General features: G+C 41.9%; 1 protein-coding gene across 1 annotated transcript in view; it reads left to right on the top strand.

Moving 5' to 3' along the window:
* TENM1 (teneurin transmembrane protein 1) overlaps nucleotides 1–13,476 on the top strand; it is a 1,003,294-nt gene that overhangs the window by 315,322 nt on the left and 674,496 nt on the right. The gene's annotated exons all lie outside the window — the stretch shown is intronic.

Raw genomic sequence — 13,476 nt, 5'->3', positions numbered from 1 at the left:
CATGTAACTTCTAAGTACCATAGTCTCTGGGTGTTGGGGTGGCAGGGGCAGGAGTGCGGTGCACTTCCGTCCTGGTAAACCCTCCATAGTACTCAGTTCTGTATCGCTCAGTAAACATTACTGTTACTTAAAAAAAAATAGGGAGGCCCAGGCTACCCGGCCAGTGGCGCTGCAGTGGGTGGGCAGGGCCTCTCTCTGCAGGGTGATTGATCTGGGGCCCCACCATCGATCACCCCACAGAGGGAGGCCCAGGTCACCAGCCAGCCATGCTGTGGCGGGTATGCGGGGTGGTCCCTGGCCAGCGACCGCCCCACAAAGGGAGGCCCAGACCAACCAAGCAATCGCACCCCATGCCTGTCACCTGCAGAGGGAGGTGACTGGTGGTAGGGGAGGAGGGGGCAGCACTGCACAGATGGCAAGCAGTGGCAGTGGTGGGGGCAGGGCCAGCTGCCAGCAGCCAGGGTAAGGAAATCCCTGATAGGCCCTGATCTCAGGCCAGGCCTAGGGACCATACCTGAGGGGTCCTGGATTGCGAGAGGGTGCAGACCGAGCTGAGGGACCGCTATGAGTGCATGAATTTTTGCGCACCGGGCCTTTAATCTATATATATAAAACCCTAATATTCAAATAGACCGAATGGTGGAACAACCGAACAACTGAACAACCAGTCGCTATGACGTGCACTGACCACCAGGGGGTTCACACAGAACATGGCGAGTGTCGGCAGCAGCCGGCAGAGCATGGGACATGGTGGGCATTGGCCATGGCAGGATGGTGGAGCAGGTGAGTGGGGGCGCCAGACCAAGACAGGGTGCCAGTTGTTGTCATAGGGGCAAACCTCTGGTGGTTACTGAAAATTCTTTGCCCCTGCACGCTGCAGTCCCGCTGGGCACTTGCACCCACTGCCAGTGCCCAGCATCAGTCCTGATTGCTCAGCACCATCAGTGGGTACAAGTGGCAGGTGCCAGCCTCGATCACCCCTGAGGGCTTCTCCACCTCCCCCTCCTCCTGAGGGGCGATCAGGGCAGCAGCCAATGTTCGCACCCACTGACGGTATTGACCCTGCTTGCACCCGCTGCTGACACCAGCCCCAATCGCTCCATGCTGTTAGTGGGTGTGAGTGGGGCGGGAGCCATCAGCATGTGGGAACAGCGGAGGCAGGAGCAGGGCTGCCTGCAGACAGGGGACTGGGGGCTGCGGTGGGAGGGGCTAGGCGGGGGTGTGAAGGATAGGCTGAGACCCGCCCCTGTGCCTACTGCAGCCTTGCAGCCCACAGTTCCTTTCAAGGTACATGAATTCGTGCACTGGCCCCCTAGTATAGTATAAAAGATAAAAAATGGTACACCTGTATAGGGCACTTACCATAAATGGAGCTTGAAAGATTGGAATTTGCCCTGAGTGAGTCAGTGAGTGAGTGGTGAGTGAATGTGAAGGCCGAGGACATTACTGTACACAAGCATCATCACCAACATATGAGCAATGCATTGTACTGTGACATCACTCTCCAATTGCAATTGTTCACCTCTCTTGTAATCTTATGGGACTGTATATGCAGTCCATCATTTATTAAAACATTGTTATGTGGTGCATGACTGTGTAAACTACTGCTTTTTTTTCCCAGGGAATTTTTAATCAATAAGAAACAATCTATTATCTTGAACTAATCACACATGATTCAAAAATAGCTGCCACCTTTGAACTTTGATGTGTACGGTAGTTTTCAGATTGTGAAGAACAACCCAAAATTTGGTGTTAGTGTAAATGCTTGAATTAATCATCCAGAGTTCAGTGTCCTATAGGTGTTCTAAAATTCTGGTGAGTGAAATGTAAAAGTTAGGAAGTATACAATCTTAGCTGAAAATTGGATTAGTATCTTTTAAGGCAGCTTCATACAAAATTTTTAAAAAATATTTTTAAAAATTGATTTTTAGAGAAAGAGGAAGGGAGAGGGAGAGAGAGAGATACATCAATCAGCTGCCTTCCATATGCCCCCTTCTGGGGATCCAGCAGGCAACCCAGGCATGTGCCCTGACTGGGAATCAAACTGACAACTTTTCAGTATCCAACCAAATGAGTCACACTGGCCAGGGCCAAACTTTTAAATTTAAAAGCTTTCTGCATGTGATAGAGAGCTTGTGGACAATATATATCAATCATAATTTCAGCAACTTAACTGCTGTCATTTTTATGCATTTTCATTTGGTACTTTTTAGGTGTTTTATTTAGTGCTTTTTATGCACAGATCTGTTTTGACTTAGTTATAAACAATAGGGTATATTTATTTTTCCATCGCTTAACATATCATAAGCATATTTTCAAGTATTTATATAATTTGCCTTTACTTTTAATGGTGGCATAATTGTAAATCAAGTGGCTGTGTCAAAATAGAACTATTTACCTACTTTGACCTATTGGATTTCTTCCCCAGTATTTTGAATTCTCTAAAAAATGTTTAGATGAACATCTATATACAGTATATAATTTTTCTCATTATATTGCACTAGAGGCCTGATGCACAAAAATCATGCAAGATTAGGCTTTCCTTCCCCCAGCTGCCAGCACTAGCTTCCCTCTGGCACCCGTGACCCGGGCTTCCCTCACAGCCCTGGCTTTGTCTGAAAGGTTGTCTGGAAGGACATCCAGTCTAATTAGCATATTATGCTTTTATTATTATAGATTCTTTAATTAAGGTAGTTTACTATAGGTGAGGTTATAATCAGAAGTTAAATAGGAAAGCCACTGGATTTTTAAAAAAAATTGGTTAACTATAGAGATTTTGTGATCATGAACTTCCTCTTGGAATTTCTTATATGTTGAAGATGGAATTTAATATTGTTATCATGAGATTTCAATTTTGCATACAAAAAATATCTTGAGCAACAGGTAAGGCAGAGTGTAGCAGAAACAGGCAAATGTTAGACCTTTCGAAAAAAACCAAGATGGCAGCATAGATAAACACCTAAACTGTTGCCTTGCACAAAAATTTCAAAACTACAACTAAAAGACAAAACGGACATCATCCAGAACCACAGGAAGGCTGGCTGAGTGGAAATTTTACAACTAGAAGGAAAGAGAAAAGCACACTGAGACTCAGAGGAGCTGTAGGAGGCAGAGGTACTGAGAAGCGTGCACGGAGAGGGCGGGCAACTGAGTATGCGGCTGGCTTTCTCTAGCGGGAGGGAGATAAAAGCTCCCGACTGCGCTGAACTTCAGTTCCGGGCAAGACTCTGGGGACCCAGACTCATTCGGGGAGAAACTGGACTGTCTGGCAGTGGGCAAAACTTGAGGGCGGCTTTCTCTCAGAGGTGCTTGCAGCGATTACCACGGGACACTGAGACACAGGGGCCTGTTAGAGCAGGGCTGAGGGGAAACCAATGCTGTCTGCTCCGCCCTGAGACTCTGCCCCATCCAAGCTGAGCACAGAGGCTTTTGCAAGTCTTGTCTCATAAGGGTTTCTCCAGCACAGAAGTTCTCCCAGCGTAGACACAGCTGATCCTCACAGCCAATTTGCCTGGAGGTCAATTCCTCCCAGTGATACCAACAACAATCAAGGCTTAACTACAACAAGACTGTACACACAGCACACAAAAGGGTGCACCAAGAGTGTCCACCTCAGGTAACTGGGGAGGCTGAGCCACTGGGCCCTATAGGACACCTAGCACACAAAGCCACTCTATCAACTCAGGGAAGCAGCCAAAATGCAGAGACAAAGAAACATCACAAATGAAAGAAATGGAGGAAAGCAAACAACTGGATATAGAGTTCAAAACCACGGTTATAAGGTTTTTCAAGAATTTTCTAGAAAAGGCCGTTAAATTTAGCGAGACCCTCGAGGATATGAAAAAGGACCAATTAGAAATTAAGCATAAACTGACTGAAATAAATAATATTATACAGAGATCCAGCAGCAGACTAGAGGATCGCAAGAATCAAGTCAAGATTTGAAATACAAAGAAGCAAAAAACACCCAACCAGAAAAGCAAAACGAAAAAAGAATCCAAAAATATGAAGATAGTGTAAGGAGCCTCTGGGACAACTTCAAGCGTACCAACATCAGAATTACGGGGGTGCCAGAAGAAGAGAGAGAGCAAGATACTGAAAACTTATTTGAAGAAATAATTACAGAAAACTTCTCCCACCTGGTGAAAGAAATAGCCTTACAACTACAGGAAGTGCAGAGAACCCCAAACAAAAAGAATCCAAAGAGGACCACACCAAGACACATTATAATTAAAATGCCAAGAGCAAAAGACAAAGAGAGAATGTTAAAAGCAGCAAGAGAAAAACAGTTACCTACAAGGGAGCACCCATACGATTGTCAGCGGATTTCTCAACAGAAACTATGCAGGCCAGACGGGAGTGGCAAGAAATATTCAAAGTGATGAATAGCAAGAACCTACAACCAAGAGTACTCTACCCAGCAAAGCTATAATTCAGAATTGAAGGGCAGATAAAGAGCTTCACAGATAAGAAAAAGCTAAAGGAGTTCATCACCACCAAACTGGTATTATATGAAATGCTGAAGGGTATTCTTTAAGAAGAGGAAGAAGAAGGAAAAGGTAAATATAAAAATTATGAATAACAAATACATATCTATCAACAAGTGAATCTAAAAATCAAGTTAATAAAAAATCTGATGAATAGAATAAACTGGTGAATATAATAGAATCTGGGGCATAGACGGGAGTGGACTGACAATTCTTGGGGCGGAAGGGATGTGGGGGGTTCTGGAAGAGACTGGACAAAAATCGTACACCTATGGATGAGGATAGTGGGGGGGTAAGGGCAGAGGGTGGGGTGGGAACCGGGTGGAGCGGAGCTATGGGGGAAAAAAAAGAGGAACAATTTTAATAATCTGAACAATAAAGATTTATTAAATTAAAAAGTGTTAGACCTTTCAAGGTCATGGATTTATAAGGAACCCAGGTCTAGAAGAATAATGTGGTAAAGGCATGGTGGGGCTGCATATGCTGTTAATTTCATTGAAGAGTGAGAAGTCATGTAACAGCTTAAGAAGTTTCCTTGCTGAGAGATCTGAGACACATCTATTGGGAGGGTCCTTGTTTCATAGAAAAGTCATTTAAATATTCTCTAAGAATTCAAAGCTGCAAACAATATGGTTGCTTCTAAGGTTGTTGAGCATTAAATTGGCTTGTATTCAGAGGGAAGCAGTCAAGTATTTCATAGGAAAATGCCTCAAAGAGAATGTTGTAATGATCAAGTAAATCCTAGTACAGAAGCCTTCACGCTTGAAAGAATCAAGACTTTCAAATTTTTCCTCAGCATAAGGTTTAGGTATTATATGATAGTGACAACTCCATTTCATTTCTTAATTAAGAGGAAAAAGGTCACCCTGACCATCATGCTCAGAAAGATTCATGAAAAAAGTCAAAAGTAAAGGTGCTATGATACCATTGCACTAGCCTTTCTCACATAAATTACATACCTTAATATTTCATTTTCATTTACATGGAAAAGGGGATATAAGAAATAAACATGAAAGAACTTCTTATTTAACATATATAGGATTTTGAGTCAAGTTATTATTAATATTATTATTGTAAAAATTAACAGTGATTACCTCTTTTTATGTTTTCCCCTGTGTCAGCTTGTACACCATTCTTTCTAACTTATATCCTGATTATGATTAGAGACTGCAAACTTTAATTAGCAGATTCCCCCGCCCCCCACAACTGGCACTGCAGCTCAGTATACTTGATGTGCCACATTTAATTTTCAGTGCTTTTTAAAATGATGTTTGAATTGTGATGTTGTGTAGAAATATCAGGGCTACTGACTTGTCAACCTCATTATGCTGTGCTCCAGTGACTGCTTCCCAAACATTAATTACATTGCACAGAGACCATGTCTATTGTTTTTCGTTTTTTTCCCTTTAAACTATGAACTGTAAATTGCTTTAAAAATTAAATGCAGCTAATTAGTGTTTATAATATTCTCTTAATTAAACACAGTTGGAGGTCCAGGCTATGTAGTATATGAAACACTGACAGCATTGCCAAAAGATAGCCCACACCCAGTTCATTTTCTGTGACAAGTAGTTGGTAAATGATTACTGCTCATGCCACATTTGTCAACCTGTGTGTATTCTGATGTCAAGATACCTTAGAGATATAAATGACTACTTATCTCTAAGCATAGTGGTGTCACCCAAGTGTTAGTCACACTTGCTCATGAGTAAGTGCTTTAAGGTGACTGCATCAAAGAAAGTTATAGTGGGCCTAGAGGGTGATTTAGAGGTCCATGTTTTGATGGTGATGTTTTTATAAATTCAGCAGGATTGAAGAATCAGATGCCCCACTTAATCTAATATGCTTTGTACCACTTCCAGGGAATGAGAATTCAATAAACTATATTTAAATGTAAAACTATAATGAATGGAGTTTTGTCTTCTTTAAATATCCAGTTTATGCTGTTCTTCAGGGTCATCATGAGAGATGTCTGTGATGGTACTGTCTGAAGCTCCAATCAATAGACATTTCTTGGTGACAGTGTGCCAGAACCCAGAATGTTGACTGTAATTTGAATGCTTTGTTGAAGAAGAAAGAGTCAGAGTCCGTAACTGTGGGCATTTTTAACGTATTTGAAACAAATACCAAGTAAGACTCAGTGGAAAATAAAGTTCTAGAAATACCAATTTCTTTTCAGCAACTATTTTTTAAATCTTCACCCAATCATATTTTACCACTGATTTTTAGAGAATGGAAAAGAGAGGAAAAGACAGAGAAATATCAATGTGAGAGAAACACATTGATTGGGTGTCTTGACCAGGGTGGGCCCAGCCAGGGAGGAGCCTGCAACCCAACCAAGGTATGAGATATGTGCTCTTAACTGGAATGTGCCCTTCGGTCTGACCATCCACTGATCCAAACCAGCTTGGGCCTTTTTTAGTAACTTGAAACCAATATCTTCTCAGGACTACTCCAGCATTGGCAGAGGGGGAAAGAGCCCTAGCTTTGTATCATTAAATCTGACTAGAGGAATTGCATATAAACATGAATACTACAATTCATAAGAAGTACCAAATTCTCAACCTACGCAGTAGTATTAATTCATATGTTCAAGCAACCGATGATGTGACACTCAGTCCCTCTGAGGCTCATACAAGGGAAAAAAATCATGTGTAAGTTTCCATCTAGGGATGAGCTCAATTCTCTTTACTTAATATTAAATCCATAGAAGATATTCTGTGAGGATTTAAGCCCATCCTGTCTCTGCCCTGAGGCTTGAATAATCAGGTCCAGCTAGAACTCTGCTCCATAAAACCAGGGGTTGTTGGAATACTTTGGCTTTGGAGACTCAAAGGAAAGCCCATTCCACATAAGATATCATCCTTAACAGTCTCCTGTGGGACCTAATTTTCAAAACTGGAAATGAATACCTTTAGTCAAAGATGCTTAATTTTGAAAAGACCTCTGAAAAATGAACTTCTTCTGAGAGGAATAACTCATTTCATTCTGATTAGTCATTAATCACTTTGAATAAGCTGTTGACAGGTAGACATCTGGAAAAGACGTGAGAGAAAGGGACATATAGATTCAAGTAACCTTTGATGAAGGAGAAGACAGGGGGCTAGATTTAGAGTATGGATGAAGGAAAGGTGCTATAGTAGGATTTTTATTCAGTTTGGAAGCTGCAAAGAAATCCTGGGATGCTGAAGTAAGGGGAGGAGATTTCCTCTGTGTGTGTGTGTACATGATTGAGAGAGAATGTGGTGATGTTAAAGAAAAACTGCACATACCATTTGTAATATATGAGAATTGGTAAATTATTATTCAAGAGCATTGTTATCTTGAAAATTTTATTACTTGAAATCCTTTCATTTTCTTGGTGTTATTTCATGTCTCTATGTCAAATTTTCTCATCATTTCTTGTATGAACTATCTCCTTGTCAAAATTTTGCTCCATTTCAAGCAGTCTGATTCACTGAGACACTATTGTGTATTATTGCTCAAGTTTGGGCTGGTGACTTTCTCAACCTAATCTACTTATTCTTGACTCATTAAATGAGATGTATCTATATATGTGTGTATTTCAAGCAGTATGTTAGGTATTTTACTTGCTTCTGAGATATATGCAGTTGAATAAGTTACCAAACCTATTTAAGCCTCTATTTTTACACGAATAAAAGGAACAGTAAGATGCTAATGAGTTAATGACAACAAAGATGCAGTCAGCATTGAGGAAGTTAGTACTTCCTATGTGCCCCTCACTAGAATAGGAACTTTACGTATTATTTTAAAACTAGAGGATCCCTTGGCCTGGCATGCAATCTGGGACCCCTCGGGGTATGTTGGACTGCCAGTTTCGGCCTGATCCCCTGGCCTGCAGGGATCAGGCCAAAACCAGCAGTCTGATATCCCCCGAGGGATGTAGTAGTGCCCAAAGCAGCAGGAAGCCAGGGAGGAGCCTGAGCCTGGGCCAGGCACCGTGCTGCACCGCTCCTGCTCCCACTCAGCCTGGCCCCACTGCACCTGCCTCCAATGCCTCTCAGTAGCGCTACCACAGCTGCACTCACCAGCCGTGAACCAAAAGTCTGGCGCCCATCAGTCAGCTGAACGGTGCTCCTGCTGTGGGAGTGCACTGACCACCAGGGGGCAGCTCCTGCATTGAGCATCTGCCCCCTGGTGGTCAGTGCGCATCATAGCAACCAGTCAACCCATCGTTTGGTCATTCAGTCGCTTAGGCTTTTATACATGTAGATAGTATGTGATGATTCTCTTCCTCATTATAGTATTAGAATATGTTCGTTGTAAAAGAAAAAGAGGACAACAAAAAGAAAACAGTAAAAAGTTGCTTTTAGTGCCACCATCTAATAATCAACCAAAGAATTATACCATTTAACAATTATTGATACCTTGATGCTATACTAGTATATACCTTACACTTTTTGCTATAAAGTGCATCCAATAAATCTTTTGTTAATTCTTACATCAATGTTGTAAGTAGATATTGTCTTTATAATGTTATAGGAAGTTAAGTGAATTGAAGAGCTAGTTTGTCTGACTCAAATGCTCTGTCCCATATTTTGCTTCTCATTCTTTTGTAATAGAAGTAGTCAAGGATGAATACTTCTGTACTCCGAACAAACTCTTCCCCTGTACAAACTAACTTCCAGTATGGAGTCATCTACATGTGAGACAAGCTGTGTCAAATGGGAAAGATTGGCCATACCAGCTGGAGGAGCAAGTCAACCATAGTGACAGTGATATTTCTCTCAATGATTAGATCTTTTGTAAAGATGCCTATCTCACACAGTGAACCCCTCTTCTTAAACATATGGTCTTCTTTCTAAATTGGTATTTTCCCTGATAGTGTCTACTGAACTGTTAGCAAAGGTTCTTGTAGCAAAGCAAAAATTTCTTGTTCTTAAATATCTACATAAGAAAGGATAAAATAGTACCATTTACAACAATATGGATGGACCTTGAGAACATTATTCTAAGTGAAATAAGTCAGATAGAAAAAACTAAGAACCATATGATTTCACTCATATGTGGGATATAAAACTGAAACTCCTGGACACAAACAACAGAATGGTGGTTGCCAGAGGAAAGGGGGTCGGGGGAGAAGGGGGTCCTAATATAAGGTGACAGGAGAAGATTTGACTTGGGTGGTGGGCATATGGTGCAATATACAGATCATGTAACATAGAAATCCACACCTGAAACCTTGTTCATGTTGATCAATGTCACCCCAATCAACTTAATAAAACTTTAAAAAAATCTTAGAGATATCTTCCTTAAATAGCCCATGGTACCTTTCTCCCCAGTATCTCCCTTCCCTGCTGGAGGTGAGGTAGCCTTACTTGCAATGATTCGATCTTTTTTACCAAACTAATGGGCAAAAAAACCACCCATGGCAAAAAAAACCACCCATGGCAAAAAAGGGGCAAAAATATTATTCTGTACTAGAGGCCTGGTGCACAAAATTCGTGCATGGGGGGGGGGGCTCAGCCCAGCCTGCACTCTCTCCAATCCGGGACCCCTCGGGGGATGTCTGACTGCTGGTTTAGGCCCGATCCCGGGGATTGGGCATAAACCAGCAGTCCGACATCCCTCTCATAATCCTGGACCACTGGCTCCTAATTGCTCACCTGCCTGCCTGCCTAATCATCCCTCACTGCCTCTGCATGCCAGCCTCATCATCCCTAACTGTCCCCCGCTGCCGGCCAGGTCGCCCCCAACTGCCCCCTCCCTGCCAGCCTGGTTGCTCCTAACTGCCCCCCCCCCATCCCCACTGGCCTGGTTACCCCTTACTGCCCCCCCACCAGCCTGGTTGCCCCCAACTTCCCCCCTCTGCCAGCCTGGTCACCCCCAACTGCCCCCCTGCTGGCCTGGTCACCCCAAACTCCCCCCCCCAGCCAGCCTAGTTGCCCCACGCAGCCAGTTTGTGCAGTTGTTTGGTCGTCCCTCACTAACCCCCTTGCTGGCCAGGTTGCCCCACGCAGCCTGCTTGTTCAGTCGTTTGGTCATCCCTCACTAACCCCCCTGCTGGCCTGGTTGCCCCACGCAGCCTGCTTGTCACTAACCCCTCTGCTGACCTGGTCGTAGGCAGCCATCTTGTGAGGGCGTGATGGTCAATTTGCATATTACCTCTTTATTATATAGGATAAGAGCACATAGCTACTTCTGCCATACACTCTTAGTATTCTTCATCCACTTACTGGTTTAACTTTTCTTGGCATTATTTTCATTATCTGAAATTATAAATCCTTATTCCATTGCCAGAGATAAACCTAAGACTCAGTTGTATTCCCAGTTTTTCTGAGCTGATAGGGAATCCAGATGACAACCTAGAGTCCTTCTCCATAGTGGATAATCTGGATAGTTTATACCCACAAATGGGTCAAGCATATTGCATTTAATGTTCCATCAAGTCATGCCAAGTCCATGCTCTCATGGGTTTAGATTTCAAAAGAAAAGGCTAGGAGGTTGTGCATTTCCTGGCATGTGGTATGCCTCTTAGTGAAATGAACGACACTTTGCAGACCAAAAGCTGGCATGAAACATACCTTTGATTTCATCAGCAAGCATGCCATATGTCACAGAATTCTACTGCTTCCTCCCTGTTATTTCATTTTGAGTGCCTCTTTCCTGCACATGGCTTTTGGTTGCAGTTAAGCAAAATTGATAGTACAATCAATTGATGTAAATAACTTCAATTCAATTGGGCCTAAGTTATTTTAATTATTACTAAATTAATTGTATTCTAAGTTTGATATTCTTTATGGGAGGCAACATGTTATATTGAAAAGAGCACTAGACTAGGAGTAATGAAACCTGGGTTCTTATCCAAGGTCTATTACTGCCTTGCTATTTTTGCAAATATTTGAGGTTCTGTTTTCCTGTCTGAAAGTGGGATTAATAATATCCTCCCAATGTGCTATGTCAGAGGGGGGTGTATGCATATAAACTTCAATACTGTATGTGAAATTTAAACATTTGAAAATGTCTACAAGTGATTTGCAAAATATTAACTATTAATGTATACCATATAATAGGTGGCTGAATAGCCACATATCTGTATGAACATAGATAGAGAAGAAAGCAAAGTCCAGAATTGAAGTTTTCTATACAAAAGTTGTCATTTCTATTTTTCTGATGAAAAAATAACATATCCTCAAAGTAGGAAATAAGGAAAATATAAAGGAAATAAAAATGATGCATACAAAATACACACAAATAAAAATCCTATATAACAAAAGGCTAATATGAAAATAGACCGAACAGCAGAATAACCAGAACAACCGAACAACTGGTTGTTATGACATGTGCTGACCACCGGGGGTGTGTGCGGAACATGGTGGGCGTTGGCCATGGCAGGATGGTGGAACAGGTGAGTGGGGGTGCCAGACCAAGGCAGGGTGCCAGTTGCTGTCATTGGGGCAAGTCTCTGGTGGTTACTGAAAATTCTTTGTTCCCTACACCGCGATCCCGCCCAGTGCTTGCACCTACTGCCAGCGCTGGCCCCACTTGCACCCGCTGCCAACACCAAAGCCTCCACTTGCACCTGCTGCCAGTGCCCAGTGCTGGTCCCGATCACTCAGCATCATCAGTGGGTGCAAGCAGTGGCTGCCAGCCCTGATTGTCCCTGAGGGCTTCTCCACCTTCCCCTGCTTCTGAGGGGCAATCGGGGCAGCAGCCTCCACTTGCACCTGCTGAAGGTGCCAGCCCCACTTGTATCCGCTGCTGGCAGTGGCCCCAATCGCTCTGTGCCATCAGCGGGTGTGAGCGGGGCTGGTGCCGTCAGCGTGTGGGAGTGGCGGTGGTAGGAGCGAGGCTGCAAGCAGATAGAGGACCTGGGGCCATGGCAGGAGGGCTGGGAAGGGGCGCAGAAAATGGGCCAAGATCCACCCCTGTGCCTACCATAGCCTTGCAGACCACAGTTTCTTTCAAGGTGCACGAACTCATGCACTGGGCCCCTAGTATACTTCATAATCACACAACACCCCACAACAGGGTGGGGGCAAAAGTAGGTTTACAGCTGTGAGTATGTGAAACACAGACTTTATTCTTGTATTATTATTATTAATTATTGTATTATTTTCCATACAAATAACTGTAAACCCACTTTTACTCCAACCTGTGTTTTGATGTATTTCCTTTCAGTCTTTAAATTTTGTTCAAATAATTGGTAATAAACTTTTATGTATGAGGCATACTGTTTTTCTGATTAAAAATTAATAAAAGCTAATTAAGGAGAATTTAATAGAAAGTTGAAGTTCTTTGTAATCACCCTTTGTTCCCATGAAACTAATTTTAACAATTTTTCATTATTAATTCAGTTTTATATCTTACTTTTATTTAATATTGTATCCTGTGTGCCCTACACTGGAATAGGAACTTAACCTAATATATCAAATTATCAACAGTTTTTAAAAACTGTTTTGTTTTAACTTTTTATTATCTAAAATTTTAAACATATAAAAGAAGAGAGCATGATTGAATGAACCCCAACACTCACCCATCATATAACTTCAACAATTTTCAACGCATGGGAAATTTTATTTCATCTACCTCCCACTCAATTCCCTCTCTTACCTCCCAAGATTTTTTGAAATAAGTTCAAGATATCATATAATTTTATTCATAAAACTTCAGTATCTGATCATAAGATATGAAGACTCTCTTTAGCCTAACTATAATACCATATTTCCCTTAAAAATAAATAATACATTTTAATATCATCAAATATGCTGTACTCTTCCAAATTTTCCAGACTATCACATAATGTATGTGTAGTTTTTTTTTCCATTTCTTTGTCCGAATGAGAATCCTAGAAAGGTATACATATTATAATTTGTAGCTATACTCATTACATCTCTTTTAGTCTGTATATTTCCCTTTCCACTATTTTTTGCAATTTATTTGTTGAATCTAAATATTTTTTCCTATACCGTTTGCATCCCTATTGCATTATTTGATTCATTTCTCTGTTCTAGTACTTACTATAAAC

This window comes from Plecotus auritus (assembly GCF_963455305.1).
Source record: "Plecotus auritus genome assembly, chromosome: X".
NCBI lineage: Eukaryota > Metazoa > Chordata > Mammalia > Chiroptera > Vespertilionidae > Plecotus > Plecotus auritus.
Note: the sequence above shows the minus strand (reverse complement) of the source record. Positions and strands in the feature narration are given on the sequence as shown.